Source organism: Stenella coeruleoalba (genome assembly GCF_951394435.1).
Source record: "Stenella coeruleoalba genome assembly, contig: scaffold_40, whole genome shotgun sequence".
Classification (NCBI taxonomy): domain Eukaryota; kingdom Metazoa; phylum Chordata; class Mammalia; order Artiodactyla; family Delphinidae; genus Stenella; species Stenella coeruleoalba.
In genome coordinates this window covers 2,092,906-2,111,184 of record NW_027646100.1, presented here as the reverse complement: position 1 = coordinate 2,111,184, position 18,279 = coordinate 2,092,906, and the positions used below count along the sequence as shown (strand labels likewise).

At 43.7% G+C, this 18,279-nt stretch overlaps 1 long non-coding RNA gene across 8 annotated transcripts in view; it reads right to left on the bottom strand.

The window, feature by feature from the left end:
• Nucleotides 1–18,279, bottom strand: part of LOC307181340 — a 1,758,975-nt gene that overhangs the window by 310,631 nt on the left and 1,430,065 nt on the right. Inside the window, exon 11 of one of the 8 annotated variants that reach the window (XR_013826455.1) lies at nt 17,982–18,063. The exons of the other annotated variants lie outside the window; for them this stretch is intronic. This is a non-coding gene — a long non-coding RNA (uncharacterized lncRNA). The remainder of the gene's footprint in view (nt 1–17,981; nt 18,064–18,279) is intronic. 8 annotated transcript variants of the gene reach the window in all.

Sequence of the window (18,279 nt, the reverse complement as noted above, 5' to 3'; positions counted from 1 at the left end):
CAGAGTTATAAATGACAGCTATCGTCCAAAAATAGACTGAAGTAAGGCTGCCAAGAGGACTTGAAAGCGGGGCAGCATTGCAGGAAACCGATTTCAGGAGGTAGACTGGAATTGCATTGAAAGCATAGGAAAAGAGGCAGAACGTCCACAATGATGCACTTGGCCAAAAAGGGCGTATGCGTTTTTTCCTGAATATATTCAGGAAAAAACGCATACGCCCTTTTTGGCCAACCAAGCAAGCTTGCAAAGGAAATCTGCACTACAATGAAGTCTCACTTCCCCCCGGTCAAAAGGGCCATCTGAAAAAAGTGTAAAATCCAGAAAGGCAACAGGCCATTGAGAACTGGGAGCCTTGTTATGCTGATGGGCGGGATGTAAATTGCCAACAGACACTTGGGAGAAGTGTATGGTGTTTTCTGAAACATCTAAAAAACAAAGCAACAGAGCCTAGGGCACTTCCACTTATGGTCCTATAGCTTAGGGAAATTAAAATCAAAAAGACACAGCCACCCCAAAGTTTGGAACGGCTCTGTTTACAAGAACCTCATTTACAGTACAAGTTCAACATCGCAGAAAGTGAAAAATGGATAAAGAAGTTGTGGTATTTACTTACAAAGCAATATCACTCAGCAATGAAATCTGTGTCATCAGGCCCGTAGCAGCACAATGAGTGGATTCAGGTATGATGATTCTAACTGAAGTAAGTCACACAGAAAAAGAAACATCATAAGATATCAGTAATACACGGAATGTAAACTTGGCTACACAGGAACTGAATTACAGAACAGAACAGGGACTCAAATTTAGAAAACCAACTTATGCTTGCTTAAGGGTAAAGGTGAGTTGGGTTGCTGCATAAAACCAGAGATTGAAATGAGCACAGATAAAGTTCCTTAAGTCAAATATGGAATAGACAAGAGCTACTCCTTGCTCAACGAAATGGACTCAACACCGCATATTAAACGCCTAAGAATGTACCTGACTAGTAAGTATCTTAAAACCTATGGATTGCTATGTCTCCGAAAGAGAATCAAGCATGTGTACAGGGGCATAAACGCAGCAGTGATAGGATTGGAGAGGTTCGGTGAGCAAATGAAGACCCTTTGAAGTCATATTGCATGGTACCCATTCCACGGGTTTCAACTACCCAGGTTTAAGGTATTCTTCCTTCAGCTAAAACATGCATGTGGAACCTAGAGTATGATCAACCATGTGATCGGGAGACGTGTTCAAATATGTCTCAGTTTTCGTACCCTGGTACTCGGGTGCAACATTCCAGACGCTTTACTAACACTCTCCCGACTTGGAGAGTCAGTCCCTTTAACCTCCTGTTTGGCCCAGTTTGCAATTTCTGCGGAAGATGAACAGGAATAGCGAGAACCAATGAGAGGCTAGCTGGAGGTGTCTGGACGGGCAAATTTAACTCTCATTTCCCACCAGGAAGAGGAATTAACCAAAGGCTCAGCGTGCCGTGCCGGAACCAGATTAGGGCCTGAAGCCATCCTGCGGTGTTGCGGCCAGGTCACAAGAAAGCGAGTTGAAGAAAGGAGCTCAGGGGCACTGTAATTCACAAACCTGCAGAGTTATAAATGACAGCTATCGTCCAAAAATAGACTGAAGTAAGGCTGCCAAGAGGACTTGAAAGCGGGGCAGAATTGCAGGAAACTGATTTCAGGAGGTAGACTGGAATTGCATTGAAAGCATAGGAAAAGAGGCAGAACGTCCACAATGATGCACTTGGCCAAAAAGGGCGTATGCGTTTTTTTCCTGAATATATTCAGGAAAAAACGCATACGCCCTATTTGGCCAACCAAGCAAGCTTGCAAAGGAAATCTGCACTACAATGAAGTCTCACTTCCCCCCGGTCAAAAGGGCCATCTGAAAAAAGTGTAAAATCCAGAAAGGCAGGACAGGCCATGGAGAACTGGGAGCCTTGTTATGCTGATGGGCGGGATGTAAATTGCCAACAACCACTCGGGAGAAGTGTATGGTGTTTCCTGAAACATCTAAAAAACAAAGCAACAGAGCCTAGGGCACTTCCACTTATGGTCCTATAGCTTAGGGAAATTAAAATCAAAAAGACACAGCCACCCCAAAGTTTGGAACGGCTCTGTTTACAACAACCTCGTTTACAGTACAAGTTCAACATCGCACAAAGTGAAAAATGGATAAAGAACTTGTGGTACTTACGTACAATGCAGTATCACTCAGCAATGAAATCTATGTCATCAGGCCCGTAGCAGCATAATGAGTAGATTCAGGTACGATGATTCTAACTGAAATAAGTCACACAGAAAAAGAAACATCATAAGATATCAGTAATACACGGAATGTAAACTTGGCTACACAGGAACTGAATTCCAAAACAGAACAGGGTCTCAAATTTAGAAAACCAACTTATGCTTGCTTAAGGGTAAAGGTGAGTTGGGTTGCTGCATAAAACCAGAGATTGAAATGAGCACAGATAAAGTTCCTTAAGCCAAATATGGAATAGACAAGAGCTACTCCTTGCTCAACGAAATGGACTCAACACCGCATATTAAACGCCTAAGAATGTACCTGACTAGTAAGTATCTTAAAACCTATGGATTGCTATGTCTCCAAAAGACAATCAAGCATGTGTACAGGGGCATAAACGCAGCAGTGATAGGATTGGAGAGGTTCGGTGAGCAAATGAAGACCCTTTGAAGTCATATTGCATGGTACCCATTCCACGGGTTTCAACTACCCAGGTTTTAGGTATTCTTCCTTCAGCTAAAACATGCATGTGGAACCCAAGTATGATCAACCATGTGAACGGGAGACGTTTTCAAATATGTCTCAGTTTTCCTCCCCTGGTACTCGGGTGCAACATTCCAGACGCTTTACTAACACTCTCCCCACTTGGAGAGTCAGCGCCTTTAACCTCCTGTTTGGCTCAGTTTGCAATTTCTGTGGAAGATGAACAGGAATAGCAAGAACCAATGAGAGGCTAGCTGGAGGTGTCTGGACGGGCAAATTTAACTCTCATTTCCCACCAGGAAGAGGAAATAACCAAAGGCTCAGCGTGCCGTACCGGAACCAGATTAGGGCCTGAAGCCATCCTGCGGTGTTGCGGCCAGGTCACAAGAAAGCGAGTTGAACAAAGGAGCTCAGGGGCACTGTAATTCACAAACCTGCAGAGTTATAAATGACAGCTATCGTCCAAAAATAGACTGAAGTAAGGCTGCCAAGAGGACTTGAAAGCGGGGCAGCATTGCAGGAAACCGATTTCAGGAGGTAGACTGGAATTGCATTGAAAGCATAGGAAAAGAGGCAGAACGTCCACAATGATGCACTTGGCCAAAAAGGGCGTATGCGTTTTTTCCTGAATATATTCAGGAAAAAACGCATACGCCCTTTTTGGCCAACCAAGCAAGCTTGCAAAGGAAATCTGCACTACAATGAAGTCTCACTTCCCCCCGGTCAAAAGGGCCATCTGAAAAAAGTGTAAAATCCAGAAAGGCAACAGGCCATTGAGAACTGGGAGCCTTGTTATGCTGATGGGCGGGATGTAAATTGCCAACAGACACTTGGGAGAAGTGTATGGTGTTTTCTGAAACATCTAAAAAACAAAGCAACAGAGCCTAGGGCACTTCCACTTATGGTCCTATAGCTTAGGGAAATTAAAATCAAAAAGACACAGCCACCCCAAAGTTTGGAACGGCTCTGTTTACAAGAACCTCATTTACAGTACAAGTTCAACATCGCAGAAAGTGAAAAATGGATAAAGAAGTTGTGGTATTTACTTACAAAGCAATATCACTCAGCAATGAAATCTGTGTCATCAGGCCCATAGCAGCACAATGAGTGGATTCAGGTATGATGATTCTAACTGAAATAAGTCACACAGAAAAAGAAACATCATAAGATATCAGTAATACACGGAATGTAAACTTGGCTACACAGGAACTGAATTACAGAACAGAACAGGGTCTCAAATTTAGAAAACCAACTTATGCTTGCTTAAGGGGAAAGGTGAGTTGGGGTGCTGCATAAAACCAGAGATTGAAATGAGCACAGATAAAGTTCCTTAAGCCAAATATGGAATAGACAAGAGCTACTCCTTGCTCAACGAAATGGACTCAACACCCCATATTAAACGCCTGAGAATGTTCCTGACTAGTAAGTATCTTAAAACCTATGGATTGCTATGTCTCCAAAAGAGAATCAAGCATGTGTACAGGGGCATAAACGCAGCAGTGATAGGATTGGAGAGGTTCGGTGTGCAAATGAAGACACTTTGAAGTCATATTGCATGGTACCCATTCCACGGGTTTCAACTACCCAGGTTTAAGGTATTCTTCCTTCAGCTAAAACATGCATGTTGAACCCAAGTATGATCAACCATGTGAATGGGAGACGTGTTCAAATATGTCTCAGTTTTCCTCCCCTGGTACTCGGGTGCAACATTCCAGACGCTTTACTAACACTCTCCCCACTTGGAGAGTCAGCGCCTTTAACCTCCTGTTTGGTCCAGTTTGCAATTTCTGCGGAAGATGAACAGGAATAGCGAGAACCAATGAGAGGCTAGCTGGAGGTGTCTGGACGGGCAAATTTAACTCTCATTTCCCACCAGGAAGAGGAATTAACCAAAGGCTCAGCGTGCCGTACCGGAACCAGATTAGAGCCTGAAGACATCCTGCGGTGTTGCGGCCAGCTCAAAAGAAAGCGAGTTGAACAAAGGAGCTCAGGGGCACTGTAATTCACAAACCTGCAGAGTTATAAATGACAGCTATCGTCCAAAAATAGACTGAAGTAAGGCTGCCAAGAGGACTTGAAAGCGGGGCAGAATTGCAGGAAACCGATTTCAGGAGGTAGACTGGAATTGCATTGAAAGCATAGGAAAAGAGGCAGAACGTCCACAATGATGCACTTGGCCAAAAAGGGCGTATGCGTTTTTTCCTGAATATATTCAGGATAAAACGCATACGCCCTTTTTGGCCAACCAAGCAAGCTTGCAAAGGAAATCTGCACTACAATGAAGTCTCACTTCCCCCCGGTCAAAAGGGCCATCTGAAAAAAGTGTAAAATCCAGAAAGGCAGGACAGGCCATGGAGAACTGGGAGCCTTGTTATGCTGATGGGCGGGATGTAAATTGCCAACAACCACTCGGGAGAAGTGTATGGTGTTTCCTGAAACATCTAAAAAACAAAGCAACAGAACCTAGGGCACTTCCACTTATGGTCCTATAGCTTAGGGAAATTAAAATCAAAAAGACACAGCCACCCCAAAGTTTGGGACACCTCTGTTTACAAGAACCTCGTTTACAGTACAAGTTCAACATCGCAGAAAGTGAAAAATGGATAAAGAAGTTGTGGTATTTACTTACAAAGCAATATCACTCAGCAATGAAATCTGTGTCATCAGGCCCTTAGCAGCACAATGAGTGGATTCAGGTATGATGATTCTAACTGAAGTAAGTCACACAGAAAAAGAAACATCATAAGATATCAGTAATACACGGAATGTAAACTTGGCTACACAGGAACTGAATTACAGAACAGAACAGGGTCTCAAATTTAGAAAACCAACTTATGCTTGCTTAAGGGTAAAGGTGAGTTGGGGTGCTGCATAAAACCAGAGATTGAAATGAGCACAGATAAAGTTCCTTAAGTCAAATATGGAATAGACAAGAGCTACTCCTTGCTCAACGAAATGGACTCAACACCGCATATTAAACGCCTAAGAATGTACCTGACTAGTAAGTATCTTAAAAACCTATGGATTGCTATGTCTCCGAAAGAGAATCAAGCATGTGTACAGGGGCATAAACGCAGCAGTGATAGGATTGGAGAGGTTCGGTGAGCAAATGAAGACCCTTTGAAGTCATATTGCATGGTACCCATTCCACGGGTCTTAACTCTCCAGGTTTAAGGTATTCTTCCTTCAGCTAAAACATGCATGTGGAACCCAAGTATGGTCAACCATGTGAACGGGAGACGTGTTCAAATATGTCTCAGTTTTCCTCCCCTGGTACTCGGGTGCAACATTCCAGACGCTTTACTAACACTCTCCCCACTTGGAGAGTCAGCGCCTTTAACCTCCTGTTTGGCCCAGTTTGCAATTTCTGCGGAAGATGAACAGGAATAGCGAGAACCAATGAGAGACTAGCTGGAGGTGTCTGGACGGGCAAATTTAACTCTCATTTCCCACCAGGAAGAGGAAATAACCAAAGGCTCAGCGTGCCGTGCCGGAACCAGATTAGGGCCTGAAGCCATCCTACGGTGTTGCGGCCAGGTCACAAGAAAGCAAGTTGAAGAAAGGAGCTCAGGGGCACTGTAATTCACAAACCTGCAGAGTTATAAATGACAGCTATCGTCCAAAAATAGACTGAAGTAAGGCTGCCAAGAGGACTTGAAAGCGGGGCAGAATTGCAGGAAACCGATTTCAGGAGGTAGACTGGAATTGCATTGAAAGCATAGGAAAACAGGCAGAGCGTCCACAATGATGCACTTGGCCAAAAAGAGCATATGCGTTTATTCCTGAATGTATTCAGGGAAAAACGCATACGCCCTTTTTGGCCAACCAAGCAAGCTTGCAAAGGAAATCTGCACTACAATGAAGTCTCACTTCCCCCCGGTCAAAAGGGCCATCTTAAAAAAGTGTAAAATCCAGAAAGGCAGAACAGGCCATGGAGAACTGGGAGCCTTGTTATGCTGATGGGCGGGATGTAAATTGCCAACAGACACTCGGGAGAAGTGTATGGTGTTTCCTGAAACATCTAAAAAACAAAGCAACAGAACCTAGGGCACTTCCACTTATGGTCCTATAGCTTAGGGAAATTAAAAGCAAAAAGACACAGCCACCCCAAAATTTGGAACGGCTCCGTTTACAAGAACCTCGTTTACAGTACAAGTTCAACATCGCAGAAAGTGAAAAATGGATAAAGAAGTTGTGGTATTTACTTACAAAGCAATATCACTCAGCAATGAAATCTGTGTCATCAGGCCCTTAGCAGCACAATGAGTGGATTCAGGTATGATGATTCTAACTGAAGTAAGTCACACAGAAAAAGAAACATCATAAGATATCAGTAATACACGGAATGTAAACTTGCCTACACAGGAACTGAATTACAGAACAGAACAGGGTCTTAAATTTAGAAAACCAACTTATGCTTGCTTAAGGGGAAAGGTGAGTTGGGGTGCTGCATAAAACCAGAGATTGAAATGAGCACAGATAAAGTTCCTTAAGTCAAATATGGAATAGACAAGAGCTACTCCTTGCTCAACGAAATGGACTCAACACCGCATATTAAACGCCTAAGAATGTACCTGACTAGTAAGTATCTTAAAAACCTATGGATTGCTATGTCTCCGAAAGAGAATCAAGCATGTGTACAGGGGCATAAATGCAGCAGTGATAGGATTGGAGAGGTTCGGTGAGCAAATGAAGACCCTTTGAAGTCATATTGCATGGTACCCATTCCACGGGTTTCAACTCTCCAGGTTTAAGGTATTCTTCCTTCAGCTAAAACATGCATGTGGAACCCAAGTATGATCAACCATGTGAACGGGAGACGTGTTCAAATATGTCTCAGTTTTCCTCCCCTGGTACTCGGGTGCAACATTCCAGACGCTTTACTAACACTCTCCCCACTTGGAGAGTCAGCGCCTTTAACCTCCTGTTTGGCCCAGTTTGCAATTTCTGCGGAAGATGAACAGGAATAGCGAGAACCAATGAGAGGCTAGCTGGAGGTGTCTGGACGGGCAAATTTAACTCTCATTTCCCACCAGGAAGAGGAAATAACCAAAGGCTCAGCGTGCCGTGCCGGAACCAGATTAGGGCCTGAAGCCATCCTGCGGTGTTGCGGCCAGGTCACAAGAAAGCGAGTTGAAGAAAGGAGCTCAGGGGCACTGTAATTCACAAACCTGCAGAGTTATAAATGACAGCTATCGTCCAAAAATAGACTGAAGTAAGGCTGCCAAGAGGACTTGAAAGAGGGGCAGCATTGCAGGAAACCGATTTCAGGAGGTAGACTGGAATTGCATTGAAAGCATAGGAAAAGAGGCAGAACGTCCACAATGATGCACTTGGTCAAAAAGGGCGTATGCGTTTTTTCCTGAATATATTCAGGAAAAAACGCATACGCCCTTTTTGGCCAACCAAGCAAGCTTGCAAAGGAAATCTGCACTACAATGAAGTCTCACTTCCCCCCGGTCAAAAGGGCCATCTGAAAAAAGTGTAAAATCCAGAAAGGCAACAGGCCATAGAGAACTGGGAGCCTTGTTATGCTGATGGGCGGGATGTAAATTGCCAACAGACACTTGGGAGAAGTGTATGGTGTTTCCTGAAACATCTAAAAAACAAAGCAACAGAGCCTAGGGCATTTCCACTTATGGTCCTATAGCTTAGGGAAATTAAAATCAAAAAGACACAGCCACCCCAAAGTTTGGAACGGCTCTGTTTACAAGAACCTCATTTACAGTACAAGTTCAACATCGCAGAAAGTGAAAAATGGATAAAGAAGTTGTGGTATTTACTTACAAAGCAATATCACTCAGCAATGAAATCTGTGTCATCAGGCCCGTAGCAGCACAATGAGTGGATTCAGGTATGATGATTCTAACTGAAATAAGTCACACAGAAAAAGAAACATCATAAGATATCAGTAATACACGGAATGTAAACTTGGCTACACAGGAACTGAATTACAGAACAGAACAGGGTCTCAAATTTAGAAAACCAACTTATGCTTGCTTAAGGGGAAAGGTGAGTTGGGGTGCTGCATAAAACCAGAGATTGAAATGAGCACAGATAAAGTTCCTTAAGCCAAATATGGAATAGACAAGAGCTACTCCTTGCTCAACGAAATGGACTCAACACCCCATATTAAACGCCTAAGAATGTACCTGACTAGTAAGTATCTTAAAACCTATGGATTGCTATGTCTCCAAAAGAGAATCAAGCATGTGTACAGGGGCATAAACGCAGTAGTGATAGGATTGGAGAGGTTCGGTGTGCAAATGAAGACACTTTGAAGTCATATTGCATGGTACCCATTCCACGGGTTTCAACTACCCAGGTTTAAGGTATTCTTCCTTCAGCTAAAACATGCATGTGGAACCTAGAGTATGATCAACCATGTGATCGGGAGACGTGTTCAAATATGTCTCAGTTTTTGTACCCTGGTACTCGGGTGCAACATTCCAGACGCTTTACTAACACTCTCCCGACTTGGAGAGTCAGTCCCTTTAACCTCCTGTTTGGCCCAGTTTGCAATATCTGCGGAAGATGAACAGGAATAGCGAGAACCAATGAGAGACTAGCTGGAGGTGTCTGGACGGGCAAATTTAACTCTCATTTCCCACCAGGAAGAGGAAATAACCAAAGGCTCAGCGTGCCGTGCCGGAACCAGATTAGGGCCTGAAGCCATCCTACGGTGTTGCGGCCAGGTCACAAGAAAGCAAGTTGAAGAAAGGAGCTCAGGGGCACTGTAATTCACAAACCTGCAGAGTTATAAATGACAGCTATCGTCCAAAAATAGACTGAAGTAAGGCTGCCAAGAGGACTTGAAAGCGGGGCAGAATTGCAGGAAACCGATTTCAGGAGGTAGACTGGAATTGCATTGAAAGCATAGGAAAACAGGCAGAGCGTCCACAATGATGCACTTGGCCAAAAAGAGCATATGCGTTTATTCCTGAATGTATTCAGGGAAAAACGCATACGCCCTTTTTGGCCAACCAAGCAAGCTTGCAAAGGAAATCTGCACTACAATGAAGTCTCACTTCCCCCCGGTCAAAAGGGCCATCTTAAAAAAGTGTAAAATCCAGAAAGGCAGAACAGGCCATGGAGAACTGGGAGCCTTGTTATGCTGATCGGCGGGATGTAAATTGCCAACAACCACTCGGGAGAAGTGTATGGTGTTTCCTGAAACATCTAAAAAACAAAGCAACAGAACCTAGGGCACTTCCACTTATGGTCCTATAGCTTAGGGAAATTAAAAGCAAAAAGACACAGCCACCCCAAAGTTTGGAACGGCTCCGTTTACAAGAACCTCGTTTACAGTACAAGTTCAACATCGCAGAAAGTGAAAAATGGATAAAGAAGTTGTGGTATTTACTTACAAAGCAATATCACTCAGCAATGAAATCTGTGTCATCAGGCCCTTAGCAGCACAATGAGTGGATTCAGGTATGATGATTCTAACTGAAGTAAGTCACACAGAAAAAGAAACATCATAAGATATCAGTAATACACGGAATGTAAACTTGGCTACACAGGAACTGAATTACAGAACAGAACAGGGTCTCAAATTTAGAAAACCAACTTATGCTTGCTTAAGGGGAAAGGTGAGTTGGGGTGCTGCATAAAACCAGAGATTGAAATGAGCACAGATAAAGTTCCTTAAGTCTAATATGGAATAGACAAGAGCTACTCCTTGCTCAACGAAATGGACTCAACACCGCATATTAAACGCCTAAGAATGTACCTGACTAGTAAGTATCTTAAAAACCTATGGATTGCTATGTCTCCGAAAGAGAATCAAGCATGTGTACAGGGGCATAAACGCAGCAGTGATAGGATTGGAGAGGTTCGGTGAGCAAATGAAGACCCTTTGAAGTCATATTGCATGGTACCCATTCCACGGGTCTTAACTCTCCAGGTTTAAGGTATTCTTCCTTCAGCTAAAACATGCATGTGGAACCCAAGTATGGTCAACCATGTGAACGGGAGACGTGTTCAAATATGTCTCAGTTTTCCTCCCCTGGTACTCGGGTGCAACATTCCAGACGCTTTACTAACACTCTCCCCAATTGGAGAGTCAGCGCCTTTAACCTCCTGTTTGGCCCAGTTTGCAATTTCTGCGGAAGATGAACAGGAATAGCGAGAAACAATGAGAGACTAGCTGGAGGTGTCCGGACGGGCAAATTTAACTCTCATTTCCCACCAGGAAAAGGAAATAACCAAAGGCTCAGCGTGCGGAGCCGGAACCAGATTAGGGCCTGAAGCCATCCTGCGGTGTTGCGGCCAGGTCATAAGAAAGCAAGTTGAAGAAAGGAGCTCAGGGGCACTGTAATGCACAAACCTGCAGAGTTATAAATGACAGCTATCGTCCAAAAATAGACTGAAGTAAGGCTGCCAAGAGGACTTGAAAGCGGGGCAGAATTGCAGGAAACCGATTTCAGGAGGTAGACTGGAATTGCATTGAAAGCATAGGAAAAGAGGCAGAACGTCCACAATGATGCACTTGGCCAAAAAGGGCGTATGCGTTTTTTCCTGAATATATTCAGGAAAAAACGCATACGCCCTTTTTGGCCAACCAAGCAAGCTTGCAAAGGAAATCTGCACTACAATGAAGTCTCACTTCCCCCCGGTCAAAAGGGCCATCTGAAAAAAGTGTAAAATCCAGAAAGGCAGGACAGGCCATGGAGAACTGGGAGCCTTGTTATGCTGATGGGTGGGATGTAAATTGCCAACAGACACTCGGGAGAAGTGTATGGTGTTTCCTGAAACATCTAAAAAACAAAGCAACAGAGCCTAGGGCACTGCCACTTATGGTCCTATAGCTTAGGGAAATTAAAATCAAAAAGACACAGCCACCCCAAAGTTTGGGACGCCTCTGTTTACAAGAACCTCGTTTACAGTACAAGTTCAACATCGCAGAAAGTGAAAAATGGATAAAGAAGTTGTGGTATTTACTTACAAAGCAATATCACTCAGCAATGAATTCTATGTCATCAGGCCCTTAGCATCACAATGAGTGGATTCATGTATGATGATTCTAACTGAAATAAGTCACACAGAAAAAGAAACATCATAAGATATCAGTAATACACGGAATGTAAACTTGGCTACACAGGAACTGAATTACAGAACAGAACAGGGTCTCAAATTTAGAAAACCAACTTATGCTTGCTTAAGGGGAAAGGTGAGTTGGGGTGCTGCATAAAACCAGAGATTGAAATGAGCACAGATAAAGTTCCTTAAGCCAAATATGGAATAGACAAGAGCTACTCCTTGCTCAACGAAATGGACTCAAAACCCCATATTAAACCCCTAAGAATGTACCTGACTAGTAAGTATCTTAAAACCTATAGATTGCTATGTCTCCAAAAGAGAATCAAGCGTGTGTACAGGGGAATAAACACAGCAGTGATAGGATTGGAGAAGTTCGGTGAGCAAATGAAGACCCTTTGAAGTTATATTGCATGGTACCCATTACACGGGTCTCAACTCTCCAGTTTTAAGGTATTCTTCCTTCAGCTAAAACATGCATGTGGAACCCAGAGTATGATCAACCATGTGAACGGGAGACGTGTTCAAATATGTCTCAGTTTTCCTCCCCTGGTACTCGGGTGCAACATTCCAGACGCTTTACTAACACTCTCCCCACTTGGAGAGTCAGCGCCTTTAACCTCCTGTTTGGCCCAGTTTGCAATTTCTGCGGAAGATGAACAGGAATAGCGAGAACCAATGAGAGGCTAGCTGGAGGTGTCTGGACGGGCAAATTTAACTCTCATTTCCCACCAGGAAGAGGAATTAACCAAAGGCTCAGCATGCCGGGCCGGAACCAGATTAGGGCCTGAAGCCATCATGCGGTGTTGCGGCCAGGTCACAAGAAAGCGAGTTGAAGAAAGGAGCTCAGGGGCACTGTAATTCACAAACCTGCAGAGTTATAAATGACAGCTATCGTCCAAAAATAGACTGAAGTAAGGCTGCCAAGAGGACTTGAAAGCGGGGCAGAATTGCAGGAAACCGATTTCAGGAGGTAGACTGGAATTGCATTGAAAGCATAGGAAAAGAGGCAGAACGTCCACAATGATGCACTTGGCCAAAAAGGGCGTATGTGTTTTTTCCTGAATATATTCAGGAAAAAACGCATACGCCCTTTTTGGCCAACCAAGCAAGCTTGCAAAGGAAATCTGCACTACAATGAAGTCTCACTTCCCCCCGGTCAAAAGGGCCATCTGAAAAAAGTGTAAAATCCAGAAAGGCAACAGGCCATTGAGAACTGGGAGCCTTGTTATGCTGATGGGCGGGATGTAAATTGCCAACAGACACTTGGGAGAAGTGTATGGTGTTTCCTGAAACATCTAAAAAACAAAGCAACAGAGCCTAGGGCACTTCCACTTATGGTCCTATAGCTTAGGGAAATTAAAATCAAAAAGACACAGCCACCCCAAAGTTTGGAACAGCTCTGTTTACAAGAACCTCGTTTACAGTACAAGTTCAACATCGCAGAAAGTGAAAAATGGATAAAGAAGTTGTGGTATTCACTTACAAAGCAATATCACTCAGCAATGAAATCTATGTCATCAGGCCCTTAGCATCGCAATGAGTGGATTCAGGTATGATGATTCTAACTGAAATAAGTCACACAGAAAAAGAAACATCATAAGATATCACTAATACACGGAATGTAAACTTGCCTACACAGGAACTGAATTACAGAACAGAACAGGGTCTCAAATTTAGAAAACCAACTTATGCTTGCTTAAGGGTAAAGGTGAGTTGGGGTGCCGCATAAAACCAGAGATTGAAATGAGCACAGATAAAGTTCCTTAAGCCAAATATGGAATAGACAAGAGCTACTCCTTGCTCAACGAAATGGACTCAACACCCCATATTAAACGCCTAAGAATGTACCTGACTAGTAAGTATCTTAAAACCTATGGATTGCTATGTCTCCGAAAGAGAATCAAGCATGTGTACAGGGGCATAAACACAGCAGTGATAAGATTGGAGAGGTTCGGTGAGCAAATGAAGACCCTTTGAAGTCATATTGCATGGTACCCATTCCACGGGTTACAACTACCCAGGTTTAAGGTATTCTTCCTTCAGCTAAAACATGCATGTGGAACCCAAGTATGATCAACCATGTGAACGGGAGACGTGTTCAAATATGTCTCAGTTTTCCTCCCCTGGTACTCGGGTGCAACATTCCAGACGCTTTACTAACACTCTCCCCACTTGGAGAGTCAGCGCCTTTAACCTCCTGTTTGGCCCAGTTTGCAATTTCTGCGGAAGATGAACAGGAATAGCGAGAACCAATCAGAGGCTAGCTGGAGGTGTCTGGACGGGCAAATTTAACTCTCATTTCCCACCAGGAAGAGGAATTAACCAAAGGCTCAGCGTGCCGTGCCGGAACCAGATTACGTCCTGAAGCCATCCTGCGGTGTTGCGGCCAGGTCACAAGAAAGGGAGTTGAAGAAAGGAGCTCAGGGGCACTGTAATTCACAAACCTGCAGAGTTATAAATGACAGCTATCGTCCAAAAATAGACTGAAGTAAGGCTGCCAAGAGGACTTGAAAGCGGGGCAGAATTGCAGGAAACCGATTTCAGGAGGTAGACTGGAATTGCATTGAAAGCATAGGAAAAGAGGCAGAACGTCCACAATGATGCACTTGGCCAAAAAGGGCGTATGCGTTTTTTTCCTGAATATATTCAGGAAAAAACGCATACGCCCTTTTTGGCCAACCAAGCAAGCTTGCAAAGGAAATCTGCACTACAATGAAGTCTCACTTCCCCCCGGTCAAAAGGGCCATCTGAAAAAAGTGTAAAATCCAGAAAGGCAGGACAGGCCATGGAGAACTGGGAGCCTTGTTATGCTGATGGGTGGGATGTAAATTGCCAACAACCACTCGGGAGAAGTGTATGGTGTTTCCTGAAACATCTAAAAAACAAAGCAACAGAGCCTAGGTCACTTCCACTTATGGTCCTATAGCTTAGGGAAATTAAAATCAAAAAGACACAGCCACCCCAAAGTTTGGAACGGCTCTGTTTACAAGAACCTCGTTTACAGTACAAGTTCAACATCGCAGAAAGTGAAAAATGGATAAAGAACTTGTGGTACTTACGTACAATGCAGTATCACTCAGCAATGAAATCTATGTCATCAGGCCCGTAGCAGCATAATGAGTAGATTCAGGTACGATGATTCTAACTGAAATAAGTCACACAGAAAAAGAAACATCATAAGATATCAGTAATACACGGAATGTAAACTTGGCTACACAGGAACTGAATTCCAAAACAGAACAGGGTCTCAAATTTAGAAAACCAACTTATGCTTGCTTAAGGGTAAAGGTGAGTTGGGTTGCTGCATAAAACCAGAGATTGAAATGAGCACAGATAAAGTTCCTTAAGCCAAATATGGAATAGACAAGAGCTACTCCTTGCTCAACGAAATGGACTCAACACCGCATATTAAACGCCTAAGAATGTACCTGACTAGTAAGTATCTTAAAACCTATGGATTGCTATGTCTCCGAAAGAGAATCAAGCATGTGTACAGGGGCATAAACGCAGCAGTGATAGGATTGGAGAGGTTCGGTGAGCAAATGAAGACCCTTTGAAGTCATATTGCATGGTACCCATTACACGGGTTTCAACTACCCAGGTTTTAGGTATTCTTCCTTCAGCTAAAACATGCATGTGGAACCCAAGTATGATCAACCATGTGAACGGGAGACGTGTTCAAATATGTCTCAGTTTTCCTCCCCTGGTACTCGGGTGCAACATTCCAGACGCTTTACTAACACTCTCCCCACTTGGAGAGTCAGCGCCTTTAACCTCCTGTTTGGCCCAGTTTGCAATTTCTGCGGAAGATGAACAGGAATAGCGAGAACCAATGAGAGGCTAGCTGGAGGTGTCTGGACGGGCAAATTTAACTCTCATTTCCCACCAGGAAGAGGAAATAACCAAAGGCTCAGCGTGCCGTACCGGAACCAGATTAGGGCCTGAAGCCATCCTGCGGTGTTGCGGCCAGCTCAAAAGAAAGCGAGTTGAACAAAGGAGCTCAGGGGCACTGTAGTTCACAAACCTGCAGAGTTATAAATGACAGCTATCGTCCAAAAATACACTGAAGTAAGGCGGCCAAGAGGACTTGAAAGCGGGGCAGAATTGCAGGAAACCTATTTCAGGAGGTAGACTGGAATTGCATTGAAAGCATAGGAAAAGAGGCAGAACGTCCACAATGATGCACTTGGCCAAAAAGGGCGTATGCGTTTTTTCCTGAATATATTCAGGAAAAAACGCATACGCCCTTTTTGGCCAACCAAGCAAGCTTGCAAAGGAAATCTGCACTACAATGAAGTCTCACTTCCCCCCGGTCAAAAGGGCCATCTGAAAAAAGTGTAAAATCCAGAAAGGCAGGACAGGCCATGGAGAACTGGGAGCCTTGTTATGCTGATGGGTGGGATGTAAATTGCCAACAACCACTTGGGAGAAGTGTATGGTGTTTCCTGAAACATCTAAAAAACAAAGCAACAGAGCCTAGGGCACTTCCACTTATGGTCCTATAGCTTAGGGAAATTAAAATCAAAAAGACACAGCCACCCCAAAGTTTGGAACGGCTCTGTTTACAAGAACCTCGTTTACAATACAAGTTCAACATCGCAGAAAGTGAAAAATGGATAAAGAAGTTGTGGTATTCACTTACAAAGCAATATCACTCAGCAATGAAATCTATGTCATCAGACCCTTAGCATCACAATGAGTGGATTCAGGTATGATGATTCTAACTGAAGTAAGTCACTCAGAAAAAGAAACATCATAAGATATCACTAATACACGGAATGTAAACTTGGCTACACAGGAACTGAATTACAGAACAGAACAGGGTCTCAAATTTAGAAAACCAACTTATGCTTGCTTAAGGGGAAAGGTGAGTTGGGGTGCTGCATAAAACCAGAGATTGAAATGAGCACAGATAAAGTTCCTTAAGCCAAATATGGAATAGACAAGAGCTACTCCTTGCTCAACGAAATGGACTCAACACCCCATATTAAATGCCTAAGAATGTTCCTGACTAGTAAGTATCTTAAAACCTATGGATTGCTATGTCTCCAAAAGAGAATCAAGCATGTGTACAGGGGCATAAACGCAGCAGTGATAGGATTGGAGAGGTTCGGTGCGCAAATGAAGACACTTTGAAGTCATATTGCATGGTACCCATTCCACGGGTTTCAACTACCCAGGTTTAAGGTATTCTTCCTTCAGCTAAAACATGCATGTGGAACCTAGAGTATGATCAACCATGTGATCGGGAGACGTGTTCAAATATGTCTCAGTTTTTGTACCCTGGTACTCGGGTGCAACATTCCAGATGCTTTACTAACGCTCTCCCGACTTGGAGAGTCAGTGCCTTTAACCTCCTGTTTGGCCCAGTTTGCAATTTCTGCGGAAGATGAACAGGAATAGCGAGAACCAATGAGAGACTAGCTGGAGGTGTCTGGACGGGCAAATTTAACTCTCATTTCCCACCAGGAAGAGGAATTAACCAAAGGCTCAGCGTGCCGTGCCGGAACCAGATTAGGTCCTGAAGGCATCCTGCGGTGTTGCGGCCAGGTCACAAGAAAGCGAGTTGAAGAAAGGAGCTCAGGGGCACTGTAATTCACAAACCTGCAGAGTTATAAATGACAGCTATCGTCCAAAAATAGACTGAAGTAAGGCTGCCAAGAGGACTTGAAAGCGGGGCAGAATTGCAGGAAACCGATTTCAGGAGGTAGACTGGAATTGCATTGAAAGCATAGGAAAAGAGGCAGAACGTCCACAATGATGCACTTAGCCATAAAGGGCGTATGCGTTTTTTCCTGAATATATTCAGGAAAAAACGCATACGCCCTTTTTGGCCAACCAAGCAAGCTTGCAAAGGAAATCTGCACTACAATGAAGTCTCACTTCCTCCCGGTCAAAAGGGCCATCTGAAAAAAGTGTAAAATCCAGAAAGGCAGGACAGGCCAAGGAGAACTGGGAGCCTTGTTATGCTGATGGGCGGGATGTAAATTGCCAACAGACACTCAGGAGAAGTGTATGGTGTTTCCTGAAACATCTAAAAAACAAAGCAACAGAGCCTAGGGCACTTCCACTTATGGTCCTATAGCTTAGGGAAATTAAAATCAAAAAGACACAGCCACCCCAAAGTTTGGAACGGCTCTGTTTACAAGAACCTCGTTTACAGTACAAGTTCAACATCGCAGAAAGTGAAAAATGGATAAAGAACTTGTGGTACTTACGTACAATGCAGTATCACTCAGCAATGAAATCTATGTCATGAGGCCCGTAGCAGCATAATGAGTAGATTCAGGTACGATGATTCTAACTGAAATAAGTCACACAGAAAAAGAAACATCATAAGATATCACTAATACACGGAATGTAAACTTGGCTACACAGGAACTGAATTCCAAAACAGAACAGGGTCTCAAATTTAGAAAACACACTTATGCTTGCTTAAGGGGAAAGGTGAGTTGGGTTGCTGTATAAAACCAGAGATTGAAATGAGCACAGATAAAGTTCCTTAAGCCAAATATG